The sequence below is a fragment of the Maniola jurtina genome, chromosome 22 (genome assembly GCF_905333055.1).
Source record: "Maniola jurtina chromosome 22, ilManJurt1.1, whole genome shotgun sequence".
NCBI lineage: Eukaryota > Metazoa > Arthropoda > Insecta > Lepidoptera > Nymphalidae > Maniola > Maniola jurtina.
The window spans coordinates 4,387,432-4,407,250 of NC_060050.1; the positions used below are offsets into that span (position 1 = coordinate 4,387,432).

General features: G+C 37.9%; 1 protein-coding gene and 1 long non-coding RNA gene across 5 annotated transcripts in view; both read right to left on the reverse strand.

The window, feature by feature from the left end:
• LOC123876796 overlaps window positions 1-19,819 on the reverse strand; it is a 354,107-nt gene that overhangs the window by 164,432 nt on the left and 169,856 nt on the right. The gene's annotated exons all lie outside the window — the stretch shown is intronic.
• LOC123876818 lies at window positions 144-19,573 on the reverse strand. The gene is made up of 3 exons (XR_006798430.1): window positions 19,521-19,573; window positions 10,634-10,645; window positions 144-153 (listed from the first exon to the last, which is right to left on the reverse strand). It is a non-coding gene; the product is annotated as an uncharacterized LOC123876818 (long non-coding RNA).

The window sequence follows — 19,819 nt, forward strand, 5'->3', positions numbered from 1 at the left end:
AACACTCAACAAATTCTCAGCTTACCGATTCGTATCCAACCACAAATCGTATATAACTCCGCGAGAGTTCATCAAAAAGTAATAAAAGACACTAAAATACATTGTATTTAGTGACCTGTGCGCAAAACGGACGCAACACAAAACAGACACTTCCTTCCCACCACACAAACTTACTGTAAAGTCTTTAACCATTTCCGTCTTTTGCTTCAATAGATTGTACCTAAATCGGTCACAATAAAAGACACCATAGGAAATCCATTTGGCCCGAGGCAGTGTCGCGTAATTCCTCGTGGAGCCAGCCAACCGTGGGTGTTCTGACGTTTGATGTAAGACTGTATGGCGTTGTTTAATCTTGTAAGATTACTTAATCGATAGTGCATGACTGTACGCTGTTTATACAACAAGTGTAAATTAAAAATTTATAACACCCCCGACAAGTGAAGGTTACAGTAACTAGAAAAGAGCTGATAACTTTCAAACGGCTCAACCGATTTTCTTGGATTATAGCTAAGAACACTCTCGATCAAGCCACCTTTCAAACAAAAAAAAAAACTAAATTAAAATCGGTTCATTAGTTTAGCAGCTACGATGCTACAGATAGATACACAGATACACGCGTCAAACTCACCCTCTTTTTGGGTCGGGGGTTAAAAAAAGGCTGAAACAGAGGGGATTTACGTCGCTAGGATATGAAACGCCCTTCCGGCATCCGTTTTCACTTCCACTTTTAACAAAGATTAATCGCAGCGAAAGCCGGGAGTTAGCCAACTCCCTTAGGGATATGGCTAACACCCGGGAGATGGCTTATGCCATTTCGTTGCGACATATAGATTCAAGAATAAATATTATACGAATCTTCTACGCAAGCACGCTCTACCAGACTGCATTATCACTTGACATCAATTAAAAAAAAAACAATTTAATCCGAAAATTAGGTCCTTTAGATAACTTCTTGGTAGCAACCCCGTGCATCGACCACTAAATAAAATCAGTCACAGAGGCCACAGCTCAACTTTCACTGTTCATTTCCAAACAAACCTTAATCCAGCTTAACAAAACAAACGGCAACGTAACATTTGACTTCTGAACCCTGGAAGCCTGAAGCGTTACACACACAGACGTAAGTACACATACATTCGCAATAGCACGTAAAGTAACGGTTCCTTGAAGTAAAGCTGCGGTAAAGTCGAATGTGTTGTATAGTAGCGGAACGGATCTAAAAAGTGACACGACCCTGCCGCTTACGAAGTCTTTCATTCTGCCAAAGTATGAGACCATTGGGCCCAAAGATATTATCAAAATAAAACTGTCCAAATATTGTTATGAAAATTATCGCAATACATATTATGTTGCGTTATTGTCAATTTTTTTAATGTTTTTTCACTCGTGAGGAATAAAGAGGCGTGTGGCTTAGTTACAACAGTTTATATCAGTTGATCCTTAGCCAAGGGGGTGATTATGATCCTCATCATGTAGAATCGACCGAAGACAGACGCTTAGATTCTAATTTACGGCTTGAATCGCCGATATTTGGACAAGACGACCGAGATTTACTTGTTTCTAATTCGAACCGCTGGGATATGGAATGCATCAGTTTTCCGTCCAATTTTAATACGGGTGCCTTTAATTCAAGAGAGAATAGGCATCTTCTAGGCAAACGCACTCCATTTTAGGCTGCATGATCACTTGCCAGCAAGTCTGATTGTAGCCAAGCGCTAGTCTATAAAAAGAAGAGCTACAAGTATGTCTACTCGTACCCATAATGCTCGATGCATCAGATCGATGCAGTGTCACGGGGCGTCACGGAACGACGCGTCGTCGATCACTCGTGACGTACAGACGTGGTGCAGCTGATAGCGTAACAGCGTGAAATTCTAATGGATATAATATGGGAGACATTAGTTAACATTTTGTATCGATTTGTAGCTTGACAACCATTTCACCTGATGGCGACAAACTTAGGCGTCGCGCGTCGCCGTGGACTTTATTGAAGACTAGATGATGCCTGTGACTTCATCCGCGTGGATTTAGATTTTTTAAATCCCGTAGGAACTCTTTGATTTTCTGGGATAAAAAATTGTCTATGTCAGTTTCCTTGATGCAAGCTATCTCTGTACCAAATTTCATATAAGTCGGTTAAACGGATGGGCCTTTAAGGATCCCGTGGAAACTCTTTGATTATCAGGGATAAAAGTAGCCTATGTCCGTGCCCGGGATGTAAGCTAACTCTGCATCAAATCGGTTAAACTGTTGGGCCGTGAAAATCTAAGTATGGATGTCATTATCATTATGCGGTACATGCGCTAATAGTAATAGTCTGAGGCATTGGTATCCTATGCGTGAAGTCCAAAGTTCGATCCCAGGCACGCACCTCTAATTAGTACGTGCGTAAACCATGCATTAACTTAAACATTAATCGACATAAATATCGATATTATCGGTCACATTATCCGTTTCTCGATATCCACTCGTACACCGTCGCACGTCGCAGGCTGACCGTAAACAGTTTATATCTCGAAACTGGGTTCTAATTACATTATGTGTCCGGTGATAACGCGGGCGGTCGGCGGATAAACACAGGTGTAACGGTTACGGGGCTACTGACTTACGTTTGCGGATATAAACTTCCGTTTAGATATCAAACTTGTTGATTTTAATGGAAAATCCACTGAAAAACCGGCCAAGTGCGAGTCGGACTCGCACACGAAAAGTTCCGTAACATCGTACAAGATCATGTATCTACTTTTTAATTTTTAACCCGCGACCCAAAAAGAGGGGTGTTATAAGTTTGACGTGTGTATCTGTGTATCTGTCTGTGACCTCGTAGTGCCTAAACGAATGAATCGATTTTAATTTAGTTTTTTTTTTTAGTTTACATAGCGGTCATTTTGAAATTTTTATTATTTGTTGATACAGCGGCAAGAGAAATTTTTATAACGGATTTAGGATTCGAGAAATACAGCCCGCTAACAGACAGGCGGACGGACAACAGAGGCATAGTAATAGGGTGTCGTTGCCGCCCTTCTGATAAGTAACCCTAAAAAAGAGACAAGACCAAACATCGTTGGCTCATTAACCATAGTATGGTTTTAAGTTTTAAAATCTACAAGCTCTCAAATGGAATTTCAAGGGCAATTTCTTTTACGGCAACGGGCCGGCGAGGACCTGTACAAGTGGTCTTATGTACCTACAGCAGACGGCTACAGAAAAGTCTTAGATGGAATCAGTGTAATTTAGTATAGAAACGGCAGCCACATAGAAAAACATAGGCCTATTTAGCACTAGCCGATGCCCGCGACTTCGCCCGCGTGGTTTTTCGAAATCCCGTGGGAATTCTTTGATTTTCCGGGATAAAAAGTAGCCTATGTGCTAATTCAGGGTATAATGTATCTCCATTCCAAATTTCAGACAAATCCGTCCAGTAGTTTTTGCGTGAAGGAGTAACAAACATACACACACACACACACACACACACATATACACACATACACAAACTTTCGCCTGTATAATATTAGTGTGATGTAGACGAAGCATAACGGAACGCAAAATTTTAATCATGCAGCGTCTAAGCAGTGTGAATAATTTATGTTAACACCGACCTTTTAATACTAACTTCTGTTTGAGCTTAAACCATGTACTGTTAAGCGATAAACGCTGGTCGAGCATAACAGGACTCCGAATGCGGTTAAGTAATCGAACATACATTAAATTTAGTACCATGCAACTTTCTCTCTGAAAAGCCATTTAGCGGAATAAAATGCCGAATTGTTCCGTAACAAAACGGTAGTGTATTGAATTTGTTCTACTCGGAATTTCTGACTAATGAAACTTCAAACTACATTTCAAAATTCCGATTATATCTCGAACCATGCAAGCGGGCCGCACCAAACGAATTTTTGAATTCATAGAATAGAATAAACTTTTATTTAAATAAACTCTTATAAGAGCTATTGAATCATCAAACTGCAGTGGTAAATTGGTTAAAATTCTCAATCACTGTTCAAGTGCACTGATTCAGAATACCGTTCCTGCCAAGAAGAATCCGCAAGCAACTCAGCGGTTGCTCTTTTCAAATGTCCAATTTACAATAATAGGTACTATGCCATATTGTATATAAGCAATTGCAGCCCCGCGCTTTACTGGAGCGAGTCAAATCCACGCTTTTTTATCGTTTACTTACTATACTGTACATTGATCGTCATCAATAATTTTCTTCAAAAACGTAGCACTTGCATCAGGATTATGCTCTTCTAATTAATCTGGGGCTCCTGATACTGCTAACCTATTATAATTGTGTGTTACCAACAGATGGTATCTAATCTATCGTGTTTATTATACAACAATATTGTACCAGCACAGCTTTGTCCATTCGCATTAACAATCGAAAGAAGTGCGTTTAAAAGACCTTTTATAATTCGGATTACGTTAGATTTATCTGTGTAATCTTTCGTCGGTAAAGTTTAAGTTTTACCGAGTAAGCCAAAGTGACTTCATAATTATAGAACAATGAACGTATTGTGACTGGTCGGCATTATTGTATTCTCTTTATTCCTTTTGATATACATGAGAATAGTCCAAGAGTGAAGTGGCAATGCTCAAGGCACATAGTTCGAAAAACCGATAACCAACGCTTAGGTATAACATGTGATGCGTGGCTCGCCTTACAAAACTAACGTTTAGGGGGTTGACGTGGTGGGATAATGGCAACCTCCCACCAGAAAGCGCAGCGTTTGCATACCCCATTAGATGGACACAGGAGATCAAGCGAGTCGCGAGGAGCCGCTGGATTCAGGCGGCGCGGGATAAGACCGTAGCGTATGGAAGTCCCTACAAGAGACCTACGAGCATGTCAAGTAAAGATCTAGATATTTTCAAGGTATAAGGGGTCCGAAAAGATCAACTTGGAGAAGAGTGACTGTCAACTCCCTTGTCTCGAAGAATTTACATAAAATGATATGATGATAAATGACTTGTACTTCTAACTCAGCCTTAGAAAGACTACTAGACTTGCCTAAGAAAACTCTCTAAGGTCTAGTTTCATGACAGGTAGTTAAAGTTACATTACTGTTAACGTTAAACTTCTTTTCTTTCTGTTGCCCTTGTCTCACTTCAATGGGGTCGTACATTTTTGTACGTAAGAGCTAGGTGTTTTCGTCCTGGGTTATCATTGGAGAAGAGTAAAGGGCTTTAACCTGCATCTCGACATTGCATGGCGGTCTTCCTCTTCCTCGTGGTATGACAGGAATATTCCACCACCGATAAAAATGAGTGAGTTTGAAAAATTTCTATCTGCTCTTGGACAATTTTGATAAATGTGAGATAAGATTACAGCATCTCACTGGATAATGGCGTCATTGTTGCGACACAAGGTGTTTGTTTCATAATTCAGATTTAGACCTTTATCATATCATTTCTATCTCGGCTTGTTTTCAGCTTCTAGCTGTCATGCTTCTTAAAGGGATTGAACTGTCTATTACCGTCATCTTATTATACAAGTCAACGCTTAGGGCTTATTGTTCCTATTGAACCTTACATTGAACCTTTGAGATTCTACTGGACCCACAGAACTTTAAATAAAGTAATAGAAATAGGCATAATATTTCTAGCATCTCTCGCGATTTTTATACAATTGACGATTATTTTTTAAATTCATTTTAGGCACACGCTTGACCACAATCGCACCTGACGGAAAATGATGATGTGGTCTAAAATGGGACGCACTTGCTTTGAAGATGCCTATTCACTCTTGCCTTGCAGGAACCTAAGTTAGGAACCCATCGCCATATCTTAGCGGTTCGTATAAAAACGTTGGGCAAGAACGCTTCGTGCGCGTAGTAGTGCGTTTCAGGCCTTACCATCGTAATTCGTAACCTTTTCTTTGCATCGTTATTGTCGCATAATTAAATCTACTTACCCATAGTTAAGATTACAAGCTGATTGTGCAACGTACCTGTAACAATAACAATGAAAGTCATTATTTTATAATTTACAAGATACTATCGCTATGTTTAAACTGTTTTCATTCCGATAAATACATAAACGGTGTAATATACCACGCCTGATCACTGATAAAGAACAGATCGTAAGAGTACGAATTAAATATCTAAGTAGTTTTAGAAAAACAATAAATAAATGTGAAACATTATATAGGTCTGTTGATTAACGCCTAGCCAATAATGAAAGATTTTTTTTTAATAAAGTGATGTCAATAATTAAATAATAACTATTTTCATACTATTACTAAGTTAAAGGAACGACACTTACCCACACATACTCGTATACCTAAATCTTGTGTGAAGAACCCGGTGATCCGGTAGTAGTAATAGGTAAGTAAATCAGTTCGCTTGTATGGAGCGTCGAGGGTGTGTTAGAGCTAACACAGTTCGAAACGCGCCCTTGTCGGAGCAGAAAGCAACAACAAACTCAGGATAATTCTTTTGAAATCTCGCCTCTTAATTAAAATACATTAGTGTGAAATTTTAAACATTTCCAGCTCAAATCCATATAAGTAATTTTATCAAAAACGTGTTTAAATCGACAGACTAGTTAGACCGCTCTTGTGTTTCTTTTTAAATTTTATTCGTAAATATCGGAATTCCATCTTAAACTTTCGTCCCTTTCCTTTAAGGCAAAAAAAATGCTCTACATATTTAATTCGAACCTGTTTCATCAAAACTTGTTAAAGTTGTTGAAGCTTTTTTTAGCCTGAGTGCTACAAGTAATCATAAATTATTTTTAATATCATCTGTAAACGCAAAATGGAACCAACAACCGAGCTGGTGCGGCCTAAAACCTAAAGAATGCAAATACAGGGGTCTAGGCTCCGAATATCATTTTGTCCCATTCGGTGTCGAGACCCTTGGTCCATGGGGTCCTAGCGCTATAAAGTTTTTTTAAGGAAATAGCAAAAAGGTTTATAGGAATTAGTCTAGCTGTTCAAAGGGGGAACGTTGGGCGGAAGGGGGAACCTTGCCTAAAGGGACTCCTTTTAATAATATATTTTAGTTATTAATAAAGCAAAATTATTTTTTTTAAATTTACATTTCAAAATAACTTATATTTCTAGAGAGTAGTGAATCTTCGTCCTAACATTTAACACGTACAAAGATATATGTAATTAGCTTACAGCTGTACCGAGACTTCGACCGCGTCTATTTACGTTTTTCTCAACGAATTTCTCAAAATACTTTCTTACTGATTCTCTACTCAACGCATATATTCTCTTCCAAATTTTAAATCTCTAGGTTTAGGTTGTCCGTTGTCAGTCAGTCAGTCAGACAGTCATGAGAGAGAGAGTCAGTCATGAAACATACGGTCAGCCTTACACTCTATGGTCACGAATCACGATACTGTTTTATGGTTTCATCATGATCAACCCATTGCCGGCTAACTACAGAGCACGGGTCTCCTCTCAACATGAAAAGGGTTAGGAAAAAGTCCACCACGCAGCCCAAGTGCGGATTGGCAGACAATATTATAGTTCAGAAGATGCAAAATTACGTTTAATGCCTTGACTCTTCTTCACAAGAACTACATTACACCACAGTTAGCAGATAAAGAGTGTGTTACAACTTACAAGTTAAAACACATCATAAGGAATGAGGACACAGGATTGCTTATAGCATTTTAGACCAAGTTTAAGATTGTGTAAAACTATAGACTGAATGATCAAGTAAGTATTACACTTAATATTATAAAGGCGAAAGTTTGTATGTGTGTGTGTGTGTGTGTGTGTGTGTGTGTGTGTGTGTGTGTGTGTGTGTGTGTGTGTGTGTGTGTGTGTGTGTGTGTGTGTGTGTGTGTGTGTGTGTGTGTTTGTTACTCGTTCACGCAAAAACTACTGGACGGATAAGGCTGAAATTTAGAATGGAGATAGATTATACCCTGGATTAGCACATAGGCTACTTTTATCCCGGAAAATTAAAGAGTTCCCACGGGAATTTTAAAAAACCTTCATCCACGCGAACGAAGTCGCGGGCATCAGCTAGTTATCTATACGATTTAAGCCGGCCAAGTCGCGGATATTTCAATTAAACCATCCACAGTGACATCTGAATGGTGCTATTCTCAGCCTCTAGTGCATTTAATGCTAAAATAACGTCCTTTGCTAGCGTCCACCTCAAAAGCAGGGTGTGGCACCGTCATCCATCATGCAACACCTCTGTCACTATCAAAGATGTCTACATGTTATATTTAGTGACAGATAGGACATAACGACAAAAATAAAATGTATTTTTACTTTAGTTTTCCGCCCTCTAAAAAAGGAGCACTTATGAAATCTTCTGTCTGTCTGTCTGTCTACCTGTCTTTTTATGTTAAACTAAATGAGGCCCGCGACTTTATCCGCGTGGATTTTGGGTTTTGAAAATTCCGTAGAGATATTAATATAAATATAGATTATTTTAGAATCATAAATTAAGGTTGCCAACTGAGTCTGTTGTTCAAAATGAAAGTGTGTGGACGTAGAATCTAGACTGTATTATCGGTATCTACGTAGCATCGTACCAGAACACTAAATCTCTAGGAAAGCCAAAATGGGTTTCACAGATAGAGTACTCAGAATATAGAATAATCTGTATAGATTCAATATCTTTCATCATTACCCTTATGATTACATTACAGATAGACATTTACCTAACTTACTACTACCTAATTTTTAGCTCCATAATTTATATCTCGCTTCGCTCGCGCACGCCTAAAAAAAAAAACGCTCGCTTCGCTCGCGCACGCCTAAAAAAAAAAACGCTCGCTTCGCTCGCGCACGCCTAAAAAAAAAACGCTCGCTTCGCTCGCGCACGCCTAAAAAAAAAAACGCTCGCTTCGCTCGCGCACGCCTAAAAAAAAAACCCATCAATAGATGTAAAGTATCAAAATAGAGATTCAACAAATTAAACAAATTGAATTAAATATCGCCATTTATGAACATTTGCATCAACAGAGAAATGTTCACCACATTGCCGGAAATACACTGGAATCGCCAATAACAACATGTTGTATCCTTTTGAGGAGTTTCTTTATCCGCCCCTTCAATAAGCCCGTGTCATAGTGAGTAGTAGTTTTCCAATAGCCGCTCGATCCTTTTAGGTATCTATGGTCGCTATGAATTATTATCGTCCATGTTATTTATTGACCCTCGCGCCTGTTTCGATTCCGTGTTTGGTTTCTCTTGTCAAATCCTCCAATGGAGATACAAATCCGACAGTAAGGGTTTGGACAAATAAGGCGAGGGACCAATCTAAGGCTGTATTTTCGATGGGCAGCGGTGAGCGATAGCGGAATGCCAGTAAAAAGGAATTATTCTCGCCGCAGACTGTGGTGTATTTTCGCTAAAACTCTTAGACAAATAATACCAATCTTAGCCTGCATTTTGATGGGAAATGATGAGCGAGAGCAAAATGATAAACGCAGCAGACCACTAACTGTATTTTCAGTTTGTTGGCAGAGTGTAATACAGGAATAATATTCCGACTGTCTAGTGACAAGAAAATATTCGCCTCGGATGGCAGTGTATTTTCTGTGAGCATGGCATGATACAAAAAACTGTATGACTCTCATCACACTGCAGTGCACAACATCGACGACGCGCTACTGTAGTATCGCGATTCCTAAGCGCATTGGCACCGCCGCGCGTCGTGTGTGTCCAGACCTTAAACTGACATGTTACGTAATTCAATGGTAATGGTGTCGCTCTTGCTATCAATGGTATTGTCTTTTACCATAAATCATGTTAAACAGCAATAGATTAAGAACAATGTGCAGTAGTAAACTGTGGAATCAAGTTTGTTCAGTTATGAAACAGTACGGCTATTTATTTCTACTTCTTCGTTCTTTATCAATCGTCGTAGTCTCAAGTCTCAACCAAAGGACGTGAATTGCTGAATGTCCATAATCTTGTCTCCAACTCCTCAAAAAATTTCTCCTGAAGATGGAGTTGCAAAAACTGGAGGTAGAACTGGAGCTTCCTAATGTTATATTATGATAGGGCAGTCATGTTTGGCAGGGCTGTCTGTGGCATCGTAGCTCCTAAACTAATAAACCGATTTTAATTTAGTTTTTTTTTGAAAGGTGGCTTGATCGAAAGTGTTCTAGCTATAATCCAAGAAAATCGGTTCAGCCGTTTGAAAGTTATCAGTTCTTTTCTAGTTACTGTAACCTTCACTTATCGGGGGTGTCGGGTTATAAATTAATTTACACTTGTTTCGGTAAGTTTTTTTACTTCTTTGCTCTTACCTACCTTCACAATAACGCAGTATAATCAAATTATCAATAGACATATCACTATCGGAACACGAACTACGGAGCAACGATCACGTCTGTAGTTGCCAAATGCAACGCTTGCCAGTTGCTGGGATCGTGAGGTTCACTGGGGTCACCTCTATACCTACTTAAGGCGCCATCTCCATGGACGAGAGAATCGCGGCGATAATCTCGCCGTGCTACCATATCAATACGACTCTTATAGGCTAACCTACACAGAGCGATACTATCGCCAACGATAGTACGAGTAAGTCGAACTCGTTGCAGTTTTCTCGTCCGTGGAGATGGCGCCTAAGATTCCCTATATAGCCTACGTACTGGTAGCTATGTAGGTGGTACGTAGATTCCTTTTTGGAATAGACAGAGATAAGTGTACACTTCTGTGTAACTACGTATATTCTTAGGTCAGGTATTGAATTTAGTTAGGAGCTGCTGTTAAGTGTTAGACAGCTTAGAAATTATCCAAATAGGTACGTAGTACGTACATACAATTATTAGAGTTCCGTGCCAACGATGGGTTGAAATGTTGATAAAATCGGCATAAGTGTATATAGACGATCCTATATCTCTTATATTATACTTATATATAACGTAATTTTCAATAATTATAGTTAATTTTTATGATAATTTACAAACTAGACATTACAGTTGTACTAGTAGATGGTGCTTGCGAATTCATCCGCATGGATTTTAGGTTTTTCAGAAGTTCCTGTGGAAATTCTTTGTTTTCCGCGATAAACAGTGCAGTACCCTATGTTCTTCCAAGATACCGTCAATCAGAAAAGGCAGGTATTATTGAAATATATTTAACAAATAATTGATACGAATTTGTAATATTAGTATGGATTTAGATATTATGCAACAAGTACTAGACATATTATTACGGTTGTCTTTCTTAGAACACTGACTTACACCAGCAAATGTAAATAATAATCCGTACGTCACTCTAAAGTATCTATTTACTTTTCTAAGTACGCGCCGCCAAGAAAAGTTATAGGCTGTAAAATTACATAAACTTAATTGACGACACTTAATGCAAATCAAGTCGATGGCATCAATTATATAAATGAAAGGATTATTTTAATGAGGAGCTATTATTTCTAATAGAGATAAACGTAAGGGTTCTTTCAGACGGGCCACAATCACACGACATCGCTAAAAATATCTATGAATAAAAATTATATGAAAAGCACCGTTTCGTATGGTGAACACCGAAAATATCGGCACACATAGCAGCATTTGCACACTTACCTAAAACCTAATCATTTATCCTTAGTGCCTAATAAGTATCTACCCCTCAGAAGTTAGTGGCTGCAATAACGAAGTTCATGAAGCTGCAACTTCAACATTCATACTCGACCACTGTTTGCCCTGCTATACCCTTGCGTTGTGGTCGTGGTGTGGTCCATCTGAATAAACACTAATAGAGATAAACGTAAGATCGCAATTGACTTAGTACGATTTGCACGTCTCGACAACGTTGATAGTTTCCCAGAATAGAAACACGTGTAAGTAAAATGGACCTAAACAGTATTATCAGTCAGCACTTAAAACAGAACAAGAATAATCTGTATTAGCTATACTGAATGCACGAATTCAAAGCTAGGGGCTTTTAAATCCCTACTTATTTTACTATAACATAGACTTCCATAGCATAGTGGCAGGCATATGATTCCTAGTTCTTTTCGTCTGGTCTGGTGGAAGGTTTCGGCCCTGGTTAGTAACCACGAGCACCGGTGCCACTAGCAAAGATGTACTGCCAAGCAATTTAGCGTTTCGATACGATGCTGAGTAGAAAGTAAAAACATAATATAAGAAGTATGGGTTTAATTTAAAAAACTGTCAACCACATTATCCTGCTTGCATCTTAGACTGCATAATTTAGGTACTACCACAGATATCAGTTATAGATACTTGTCAAAGAATGAAAAAAAAATTAGAATTGCGTTATAGTGATTCGATACTCGAAACGTATGAAATGTGCGAACTGTTACTAAGGACATTGAACTAAACATCAGGAACCGAAGCAGCTGGAAAGCATGGGCGTGGCGAATCATTAAACTATCACCGAACGCGGAAAACTTGCATAAAGCAGAACCCATGCGTTTATAACCACCGTGCCGAATTAAGGTATCATTAATAACGAGGAAACAACGATATTGTGTAAGAGAGAGCCCTATATTTTGCTTACACTATCTTGTTTGAAGAGAGAGTACCAAACGAGTAGGTACTTAGACTTACGCGTGGTTGTTAAACAAATTGACTGTAATTGTTAGCATTTATTTATTGCTGCTACTATTAGGACTCTAAATTATATGCTTGTTGTCATATCGGTAATGGACTCAAAATAATTATATTATGCATGTTGTCATGTCGGATCAAATAAACAATTACATCACTAAATAACAAGTGTAAATTAAAAATTTATAACACCCCCGACAAGTAAAGGTTACAGCAACTAGAAAAGAGCTGATAACTTTCAAACGGCTGAACCGATTTTGTTGGATTATAGCTAAGAACACGCCACCTTTCAAACAAAAAAAACTAAATTAAAATCGGTTCATTAGTTTAGGAGCTACGATGCCACAGACAGACACACAGATACACACCTTATAACACCCCTCTTTTTGGGTCGGGGGTCAAAAAGTGTTATTTGTTTTACTTACGATGGTACGGTACGGCCTTTGTGTACGAATTCGACTCGCACTTGACCGATTTTTTATATATTGGACATATAGAATAGGGATTTTTCCTTGAAAATCACACTAATATTATAAAGGCGAAAGTTTGTATGTGTGTGTGTGTGTGTGTGTGTGTGTGTATGTGTGTGTGTGTGTATGTTTGTTACTCCTTCACGCAAAAACTACTGAACGGATTTGGCTGAAATTTAAAATCTAGATAGGTAATATCCTGGATTAGCACATAGGCTACTTTTTATCCCGGAAAATCAAAGAATTTCCACGGGATTTCAAAAAACCTAAATCCACGCGGGCGAAGTCGCGGGCATCGGCTAGTTATTAAATAAGCAGTGAATTGAAATAAACAGTAATGCTTATACAATGACTATAGCTGAGGAAAGCAAATAGCCTTTTGAAAGGTTAACAATTCCACAAATCGTTTTCAATGTGATCGCCAGAGTCGATGCAAATTTTCTATAAACACCATTTGTCGAACCTCCCATCTACAAATATGGCTTTTGAATGGTCTCTCTCAAAGCAAATAGTACGTTTAAGGTATTCAAACAATTCTAGGTTGGTTTTCTCAGGTGTTAATGTTTTATATACATTTTAAGTAAGAATTATACGTAAAAAGTAATTACTAAGCTTTCTAATTCTTGGAGAGTGTGAAGCTTTTGATAAGATTCTAGTTAATTGCGAAATGCAATTAAATATAGTACAATAAAACCATATAAAGCAAAATTTTTTGATAGATTTAATGCCAAATGAAAATTGAATTTTTGTATTGCCAAGTTGCAACATATCCCACCCAAAAAATAAATACAAACTGAAACGAACTGGTCGGAAAAAGTACAATAACTCAAATAAAGAAATACTTATATAAAAAGTAATAGTATAATATAAACACTAAATAATGTTACTGTATTGGTAATATTATATATATAAACACTAAATTATGTTGTAGATTACGCCGAGCATCAAACATTGTAAACTTGTCGGAAAGACTAAAATAAGCAGGAAAATCCATACTAATATTACAAATGCGAAAGTATGTCTGTCTGTCTGTCTGCTACATTTTCACGGCCCATCTGCTGAACCGATTTTAATGGTTAACTTGGGTTACATCCCGGGGAAGGACGTAGGCTACTTTATGTTCCGGAAAATCGAAGAGAGTTCCTCCAGGATAAAAAAAAACCGAAATCCACGCGGGCGACGCCGCGGGCATCCTCTAGTAACCAAATAATTCGTATATGTTGTATAGAAGCAGGCGTTACTTTGTGCTGCTATAGGTAATGCCCGGCAACGCAAAAGAAAATAATGACAGTGGATTACAAACTATGTACCCAATATAATATATGCTAATAATTGGCCATGGTAAAACCTAGATATTACCACAGTCCTAATTATAACGGTGTGATCTGTGAGCAGCGAGGCAGAACCAGGTGACATATGCGTGAGCGCATTACGCTATGATGACTCCGTGCTAACGGAAAATTGCCGACAAATGACTGTTGGTCAATCGTATTCAGGCTAGCACGATACAGACAACTGCACCCGAGTTTGATTGCCTTTTATCTACATTATTACATATACTTACCACAAAAACTTCAACAAAGAACAACTTTGGAGATTAGGGAGCTATACTTGGCTCTATGATAGATTTTGATAGTTGAAGAGGGTGGTGAGATCCCAGGCAATAGATTAACTATACAAATATAATATTATTATTATTATCTAAGTAGTCATGTATCAATTTGAAAATAATTTGTAAGTAGATTTTAAAGTAGGTTGAAAAATAGAGGAAGTCTTGGTTAAATACAGAAAATGTGCTAAGACGAAGAATTTTATATAACCAACAATTCATTATGAAAATGTTACAGTAAAATCTGTAGCTAGCCCAATCTAATTACTGTATAAATCGTGGAATAGTATCAAGACTAAGTAATTGGCAGAATTCCCGCGCTGCTTAGCTGCCAGGCTGATCTTTTGCGAAAAAAAAATGAGCGAGCCCTCCATCCTATGACCAGATGAGGCAATTAACCGCAATAAAATGTCTCAGAAGAATTTTTAGCACTAAGACTCTAGAGACGATGAAAACATCAAACAATCATGACATCCTTAAGCAAGGGGATAACGCAAAATTCCCATAAGATGCCATTCGCAAGAAATACTTCCACAAAGAATTATAACGAAAGTCCATCCAGCCACAACGATGGAAAACAAGTACCTACAATAGAATTACAACAGGAACTTACAGCCATCAATCGACAAGTAATAAGTCGTCAATGTAATTGAATTGAGGAGAGACAGGATGCATTAACAATGACTTCTACACCGGATGCATGGATAAAGGGTTTAACCTTGTACTACGAATAGGTAAACAGTAATTGTTGTAAATAAAATTGTGAAGACGAAATTAAATAGTACATGATGTAATATTATATAGGATAGTACGTACCTAACCACAAAGGACAACGTAATAAAATAAATTATAAACATATTGATGAACTTTCTGATGAAATAAACAAGTGTAATAAACAAATTAAAAAACAAACTAAAAACTTTGGCCCTACTTTTTGATAACTCCAAAATTACTTTTTTCAGTTAACCGCTTTTTAGAAATACATAGTACGAAAATGTACTGGTTTGTGCAAGTGGTCTCTGAGAGGTCCTAGTTTGATTCCCAGCAAGGTTAATCGGGAAACTAAATTGTGTCAGGTTTGATGAGTAGGAACAATGAGGCTTCGACCGTAACTCTTGCCGCCTGTAAACTGGGATGAATTTCATGGAAATAGACCAACTCGTCTCGTTCGTCAGGTGTCATCATCATAAGATTGCAGTCAAAGGGCTCACGTGTAGAATAATTTAAAAAAAACCGGCCAAGTGCGAGTCAGACTCGCGCACTGAGGGTTCCGTACTCAGGTTTTTTTTCCTGCATGATAAATCAAAAACTATTATACATAAAAATAGGTTTCTTGACAGACACGACAGACAGACAGACAAACAACAAAGTGATTCTATAAGGGTTCCGTTTTTTCTTTTGAGGTCCGGAACCCTAAAAATACCTACTCGGTAAGTTAAGGAAAACAATCTTAAGCACCTTAAGAAGGTCTACAGTCAAATGTATTATTATAACTGTACTACAATTAAAGGCAGACTCATAGTCAGACTCATACTTGAGTTTGAAATAAAACATACTTCAGTGCAAAGCAACAAGCAAAGTGTTTCCTCATTCGTCAGAAACAAAAATAAACTTATATTTAAACGCGGGGCGTGTAAAATTATAGCAATTTACAATAGGTAATAACTCTCCTAAGGAAAATGAAAACCTACTAACAATAGAACGGGTCAACCTAGCTGGAGACGACATCCCATACTAGTGAAATTGTGATGTACATACAATCAATCCCAGAATTAACCAGAATTAGAAATCTCCCTGCGGCCAGCTCACATGCACACAAACAAAAATATGCATATATTTTATGCATATATTATGCATACATTATTTTATGCAATAGAGAAACAGATCGAAGCGATTTTATCCTTGGATTTAACCAAAGAGTGACATAGGCTACTTTTAATCCCGGGAAATCAAAGAAATTCTCATGGAATTTCAAAAAAACTTATGCATGCAGATCATGTGGTAGAAAATAAGAACATATCAACAATTCACACACACATGTATACAACATCCGCATATTCGAATTGATCAATTGATCTATTTGCGCAGCAGAATAGGCAGTTTAGGTGAGCCGATGTCGCCTTCTATGAGAACGATTGCGTCGGTCTAAGAGAAAAACACTCGGTAGCTGGTAGAAACCATGAGAAATAATCGCTTGATTGTGATGGTCGGCTGCGATACGAGATTGTAAAGAGGCGGTCAAAACAATTTAGGTCGCCCTGGAACCGCGTCTAAGATCTAGATTTTATTAAATCAAATGCCTGTTCTGATAACATCAAGGGGAAATGAAATAAATGTGCTTTTACCGTTTGGACATGAAAGATTTAGATTCAATAAATAAATATTAAGACAAGCGTGTAATTGGGAAAGAAACAGCCTGGATAAACCAGATTGAAAATTAATTTCGCTCATTAACTAGCTTTTTCGTGCGACTTTGTCTGCATGGTTTTAGGTTTAATGAAGTTCTTGTGGAAAAAGTCGTTCTCAAAATGCTTTCTAAAAGGTCTACGTATCCTTTTGTAAATTGTACTGGTCATTGAGTGAGTGTATACTTTTGAATCATCATTCATCATCTTCATCAACCTGTCGCTGGCTCACTACTGAGCACGGGTCTCCTCTCAGAATGAGAACATTGAGCCATAGTCTATCACACAGGCCAAGTGCGAATTGGCAGATTTCAAACATCTTTCAGAACATTATGGAGAACTCATAGACATACAGCTTTCCTCACGATGTTTTCCTTTACCGTTAAAGCAAGGAACACTTAATTGCTTTAAATGCACATAATATAAGTACCTTACTTCGAAAAGTGAGAAGTGCGTGCCCGGGATCAAATCCCGGACCCCCGAGATTTTAACCACTAGGCATTGACTAGCAATTTGCGGTAATTATAACGTAACTAATTGGTTCACCTAGCTACGATAATATTAATAGCTACGATCAGGCATAAAATATCACGTAATTTTGAACAGACACCTTCCTGATCAGCTTTTAGCACCTGTACGAGTAATATTGTGACGTCAAACTTTACTAAGATAAAGTGGCAATAAACTTTGAAATTACTCTGTAATAACATGTGCTCATTGTTTCTGAAACGCTTCTCCGTTGGGTTATAGACCATAGAGAATAGAGATACAGAACAAATATATCAGATTTTTTATTCACCAGTTAGTAACATCACCACCTCTAATAAAAAAAAAACAAAAATAATAAAAAAATTGCTTTATTTTCCTTTCCCACACTTTTATACACTTATCCTTATTTTTAAAACTTACTTAACTGTTATCTTAATTTAGTAATTAATAATAATTAATACCTACAAAAAAGTTCTTAAATACTATTTATTGGTGAAAATATCGCTTTTAGCGGTGAAAGCCTCCTCCAAGCTTTTCCATGGCTCTCTATCTTTTGCGGGTCTACTCCATATACACCTCTAATATAATTGCCCATGGTAACTCTGTGCCCTTCCAACCATCAAGGGCCTAGATCCAAGCAATTACGCGTCAATTAAACCGTAGCCTGTTATTACGCGAACTTTCCGGGAGCCCCCGGTAATTATATAACGGCGTTGAATTATGGTCAGACTAATACAGATCGCGATAGCAACACGAAACCACGCAGATTTATGAGCAGTGTTGATAAAACGAGCATAAGAGATAAAAGGAATGAATACGTGCTTCGAATATTAAAGGCTGACATACACACGATACCAGTACATGCTTGAAAGTTCTCCATGTACTCAAAGGTATGTGATGTCTGCCAATCCGCATTGGGCCAGCGACCAGCGTGGCAGACTATGGTCTAAGCCCTTCTCACTCTGAGAATAGACCCGTTCTCAGTAGTGGGCCGGCAACGGGTTCATCATGATGATACTAGGTTTTGACGGTCCAGTCACGACTTCTTATTTTAGCATAAAAATTAGCAATACCGATGTCGCAAGTATCGTGTGTGCTCTGGCTTTAAGACACCGTTATATAAAAAGAAACTAAAAAATTCTAGTCATAACAATATGTACAAGTACTAACGAAGTATGTGCTTGAAATAAACGAGTAAAACCAAAAAAAAAAAAAAATTAAAGCATTATTTTGGGAAAGTTAAAAAGAAAATTTTGTTTCGAGTAACTGACCTCTATTATATTTTATAATACACGCTGGACTTGCGATTGCCAACCTGTTTTTGAAGCAACTTGATTTTCGCCATTTTGGCGCTGATAGCAGAAATGAGTGGTGAGTTAATTATTATTATTGGCATCTACGTACTACGTAGGCAACTACACGCTAATGCTAAATGGCTAGCAACCCTAAACATAGAAGTACTCATAAGCATTTTCCACTACGAAACCATTTCATGGCATGAAAATGTAATTTTCCTAATCACAACTACGTGCCCACTACATGCCCTAATAAATTTCTATACTGCTGATATTATCACATGACCTGCATTTCACATAATATGAAATGCAGATCACATAAAGGACGGCCATAAAATCTATGTTTTTAGAGTTCCGTACCTTCAAAGGAAAAAGGAACCCTTATAGGATCACTTCGTTGTTTGTCTGTCTGCCTATCAAGACCAGTTGTCTCCAAAACGCGAAGGTATATGTGTCAAGTTAAAGTAACAAGCAGAAAGAATTTAAGCAACAAAATAATCACATGTAGTCTTCCAAGGTACGGAACCTTCGGTGTGCGAGTGCGACTCGCACTTGGCCGGGTTTTTTCCAATACCATTATCGGTTGTCATGGTAATGCAATAACGCAATGTACGTTATTGGGTTAGGGACCGCTGAATAAACAATTCGCTGGAGAAATCGATATTTGATACGATAACGCTATCGTAGTCCACCCTTTCAATAACGATATGCATTATTAAGGTGATCGCACACGGCGGAATGACCTGGAAGAGACGTCCGCGATTACATCTGTAAGTTTTACCCACGTAAGTAGCTTACGTAATTAATTTAGAACTTTAGTAATGAAAAGTGTTTACATTAGAAAATTTGTCGCAAGTCAATCTCGTCAGCTACTTACATAAATAAAACTTACAGGTGTAATCGCGGCCTAACTCAGTTCACAGTACCTAATGAAAAATGACTTGCAAACAACGTCAACAGGATCGGGAGAGGAAACTAATTCATTAGAAGAGGTTATGTTCGCAAAAGCCTTTGCTGTTGTCATAATTTTTTTTCGATTCATCTTTACAGTTG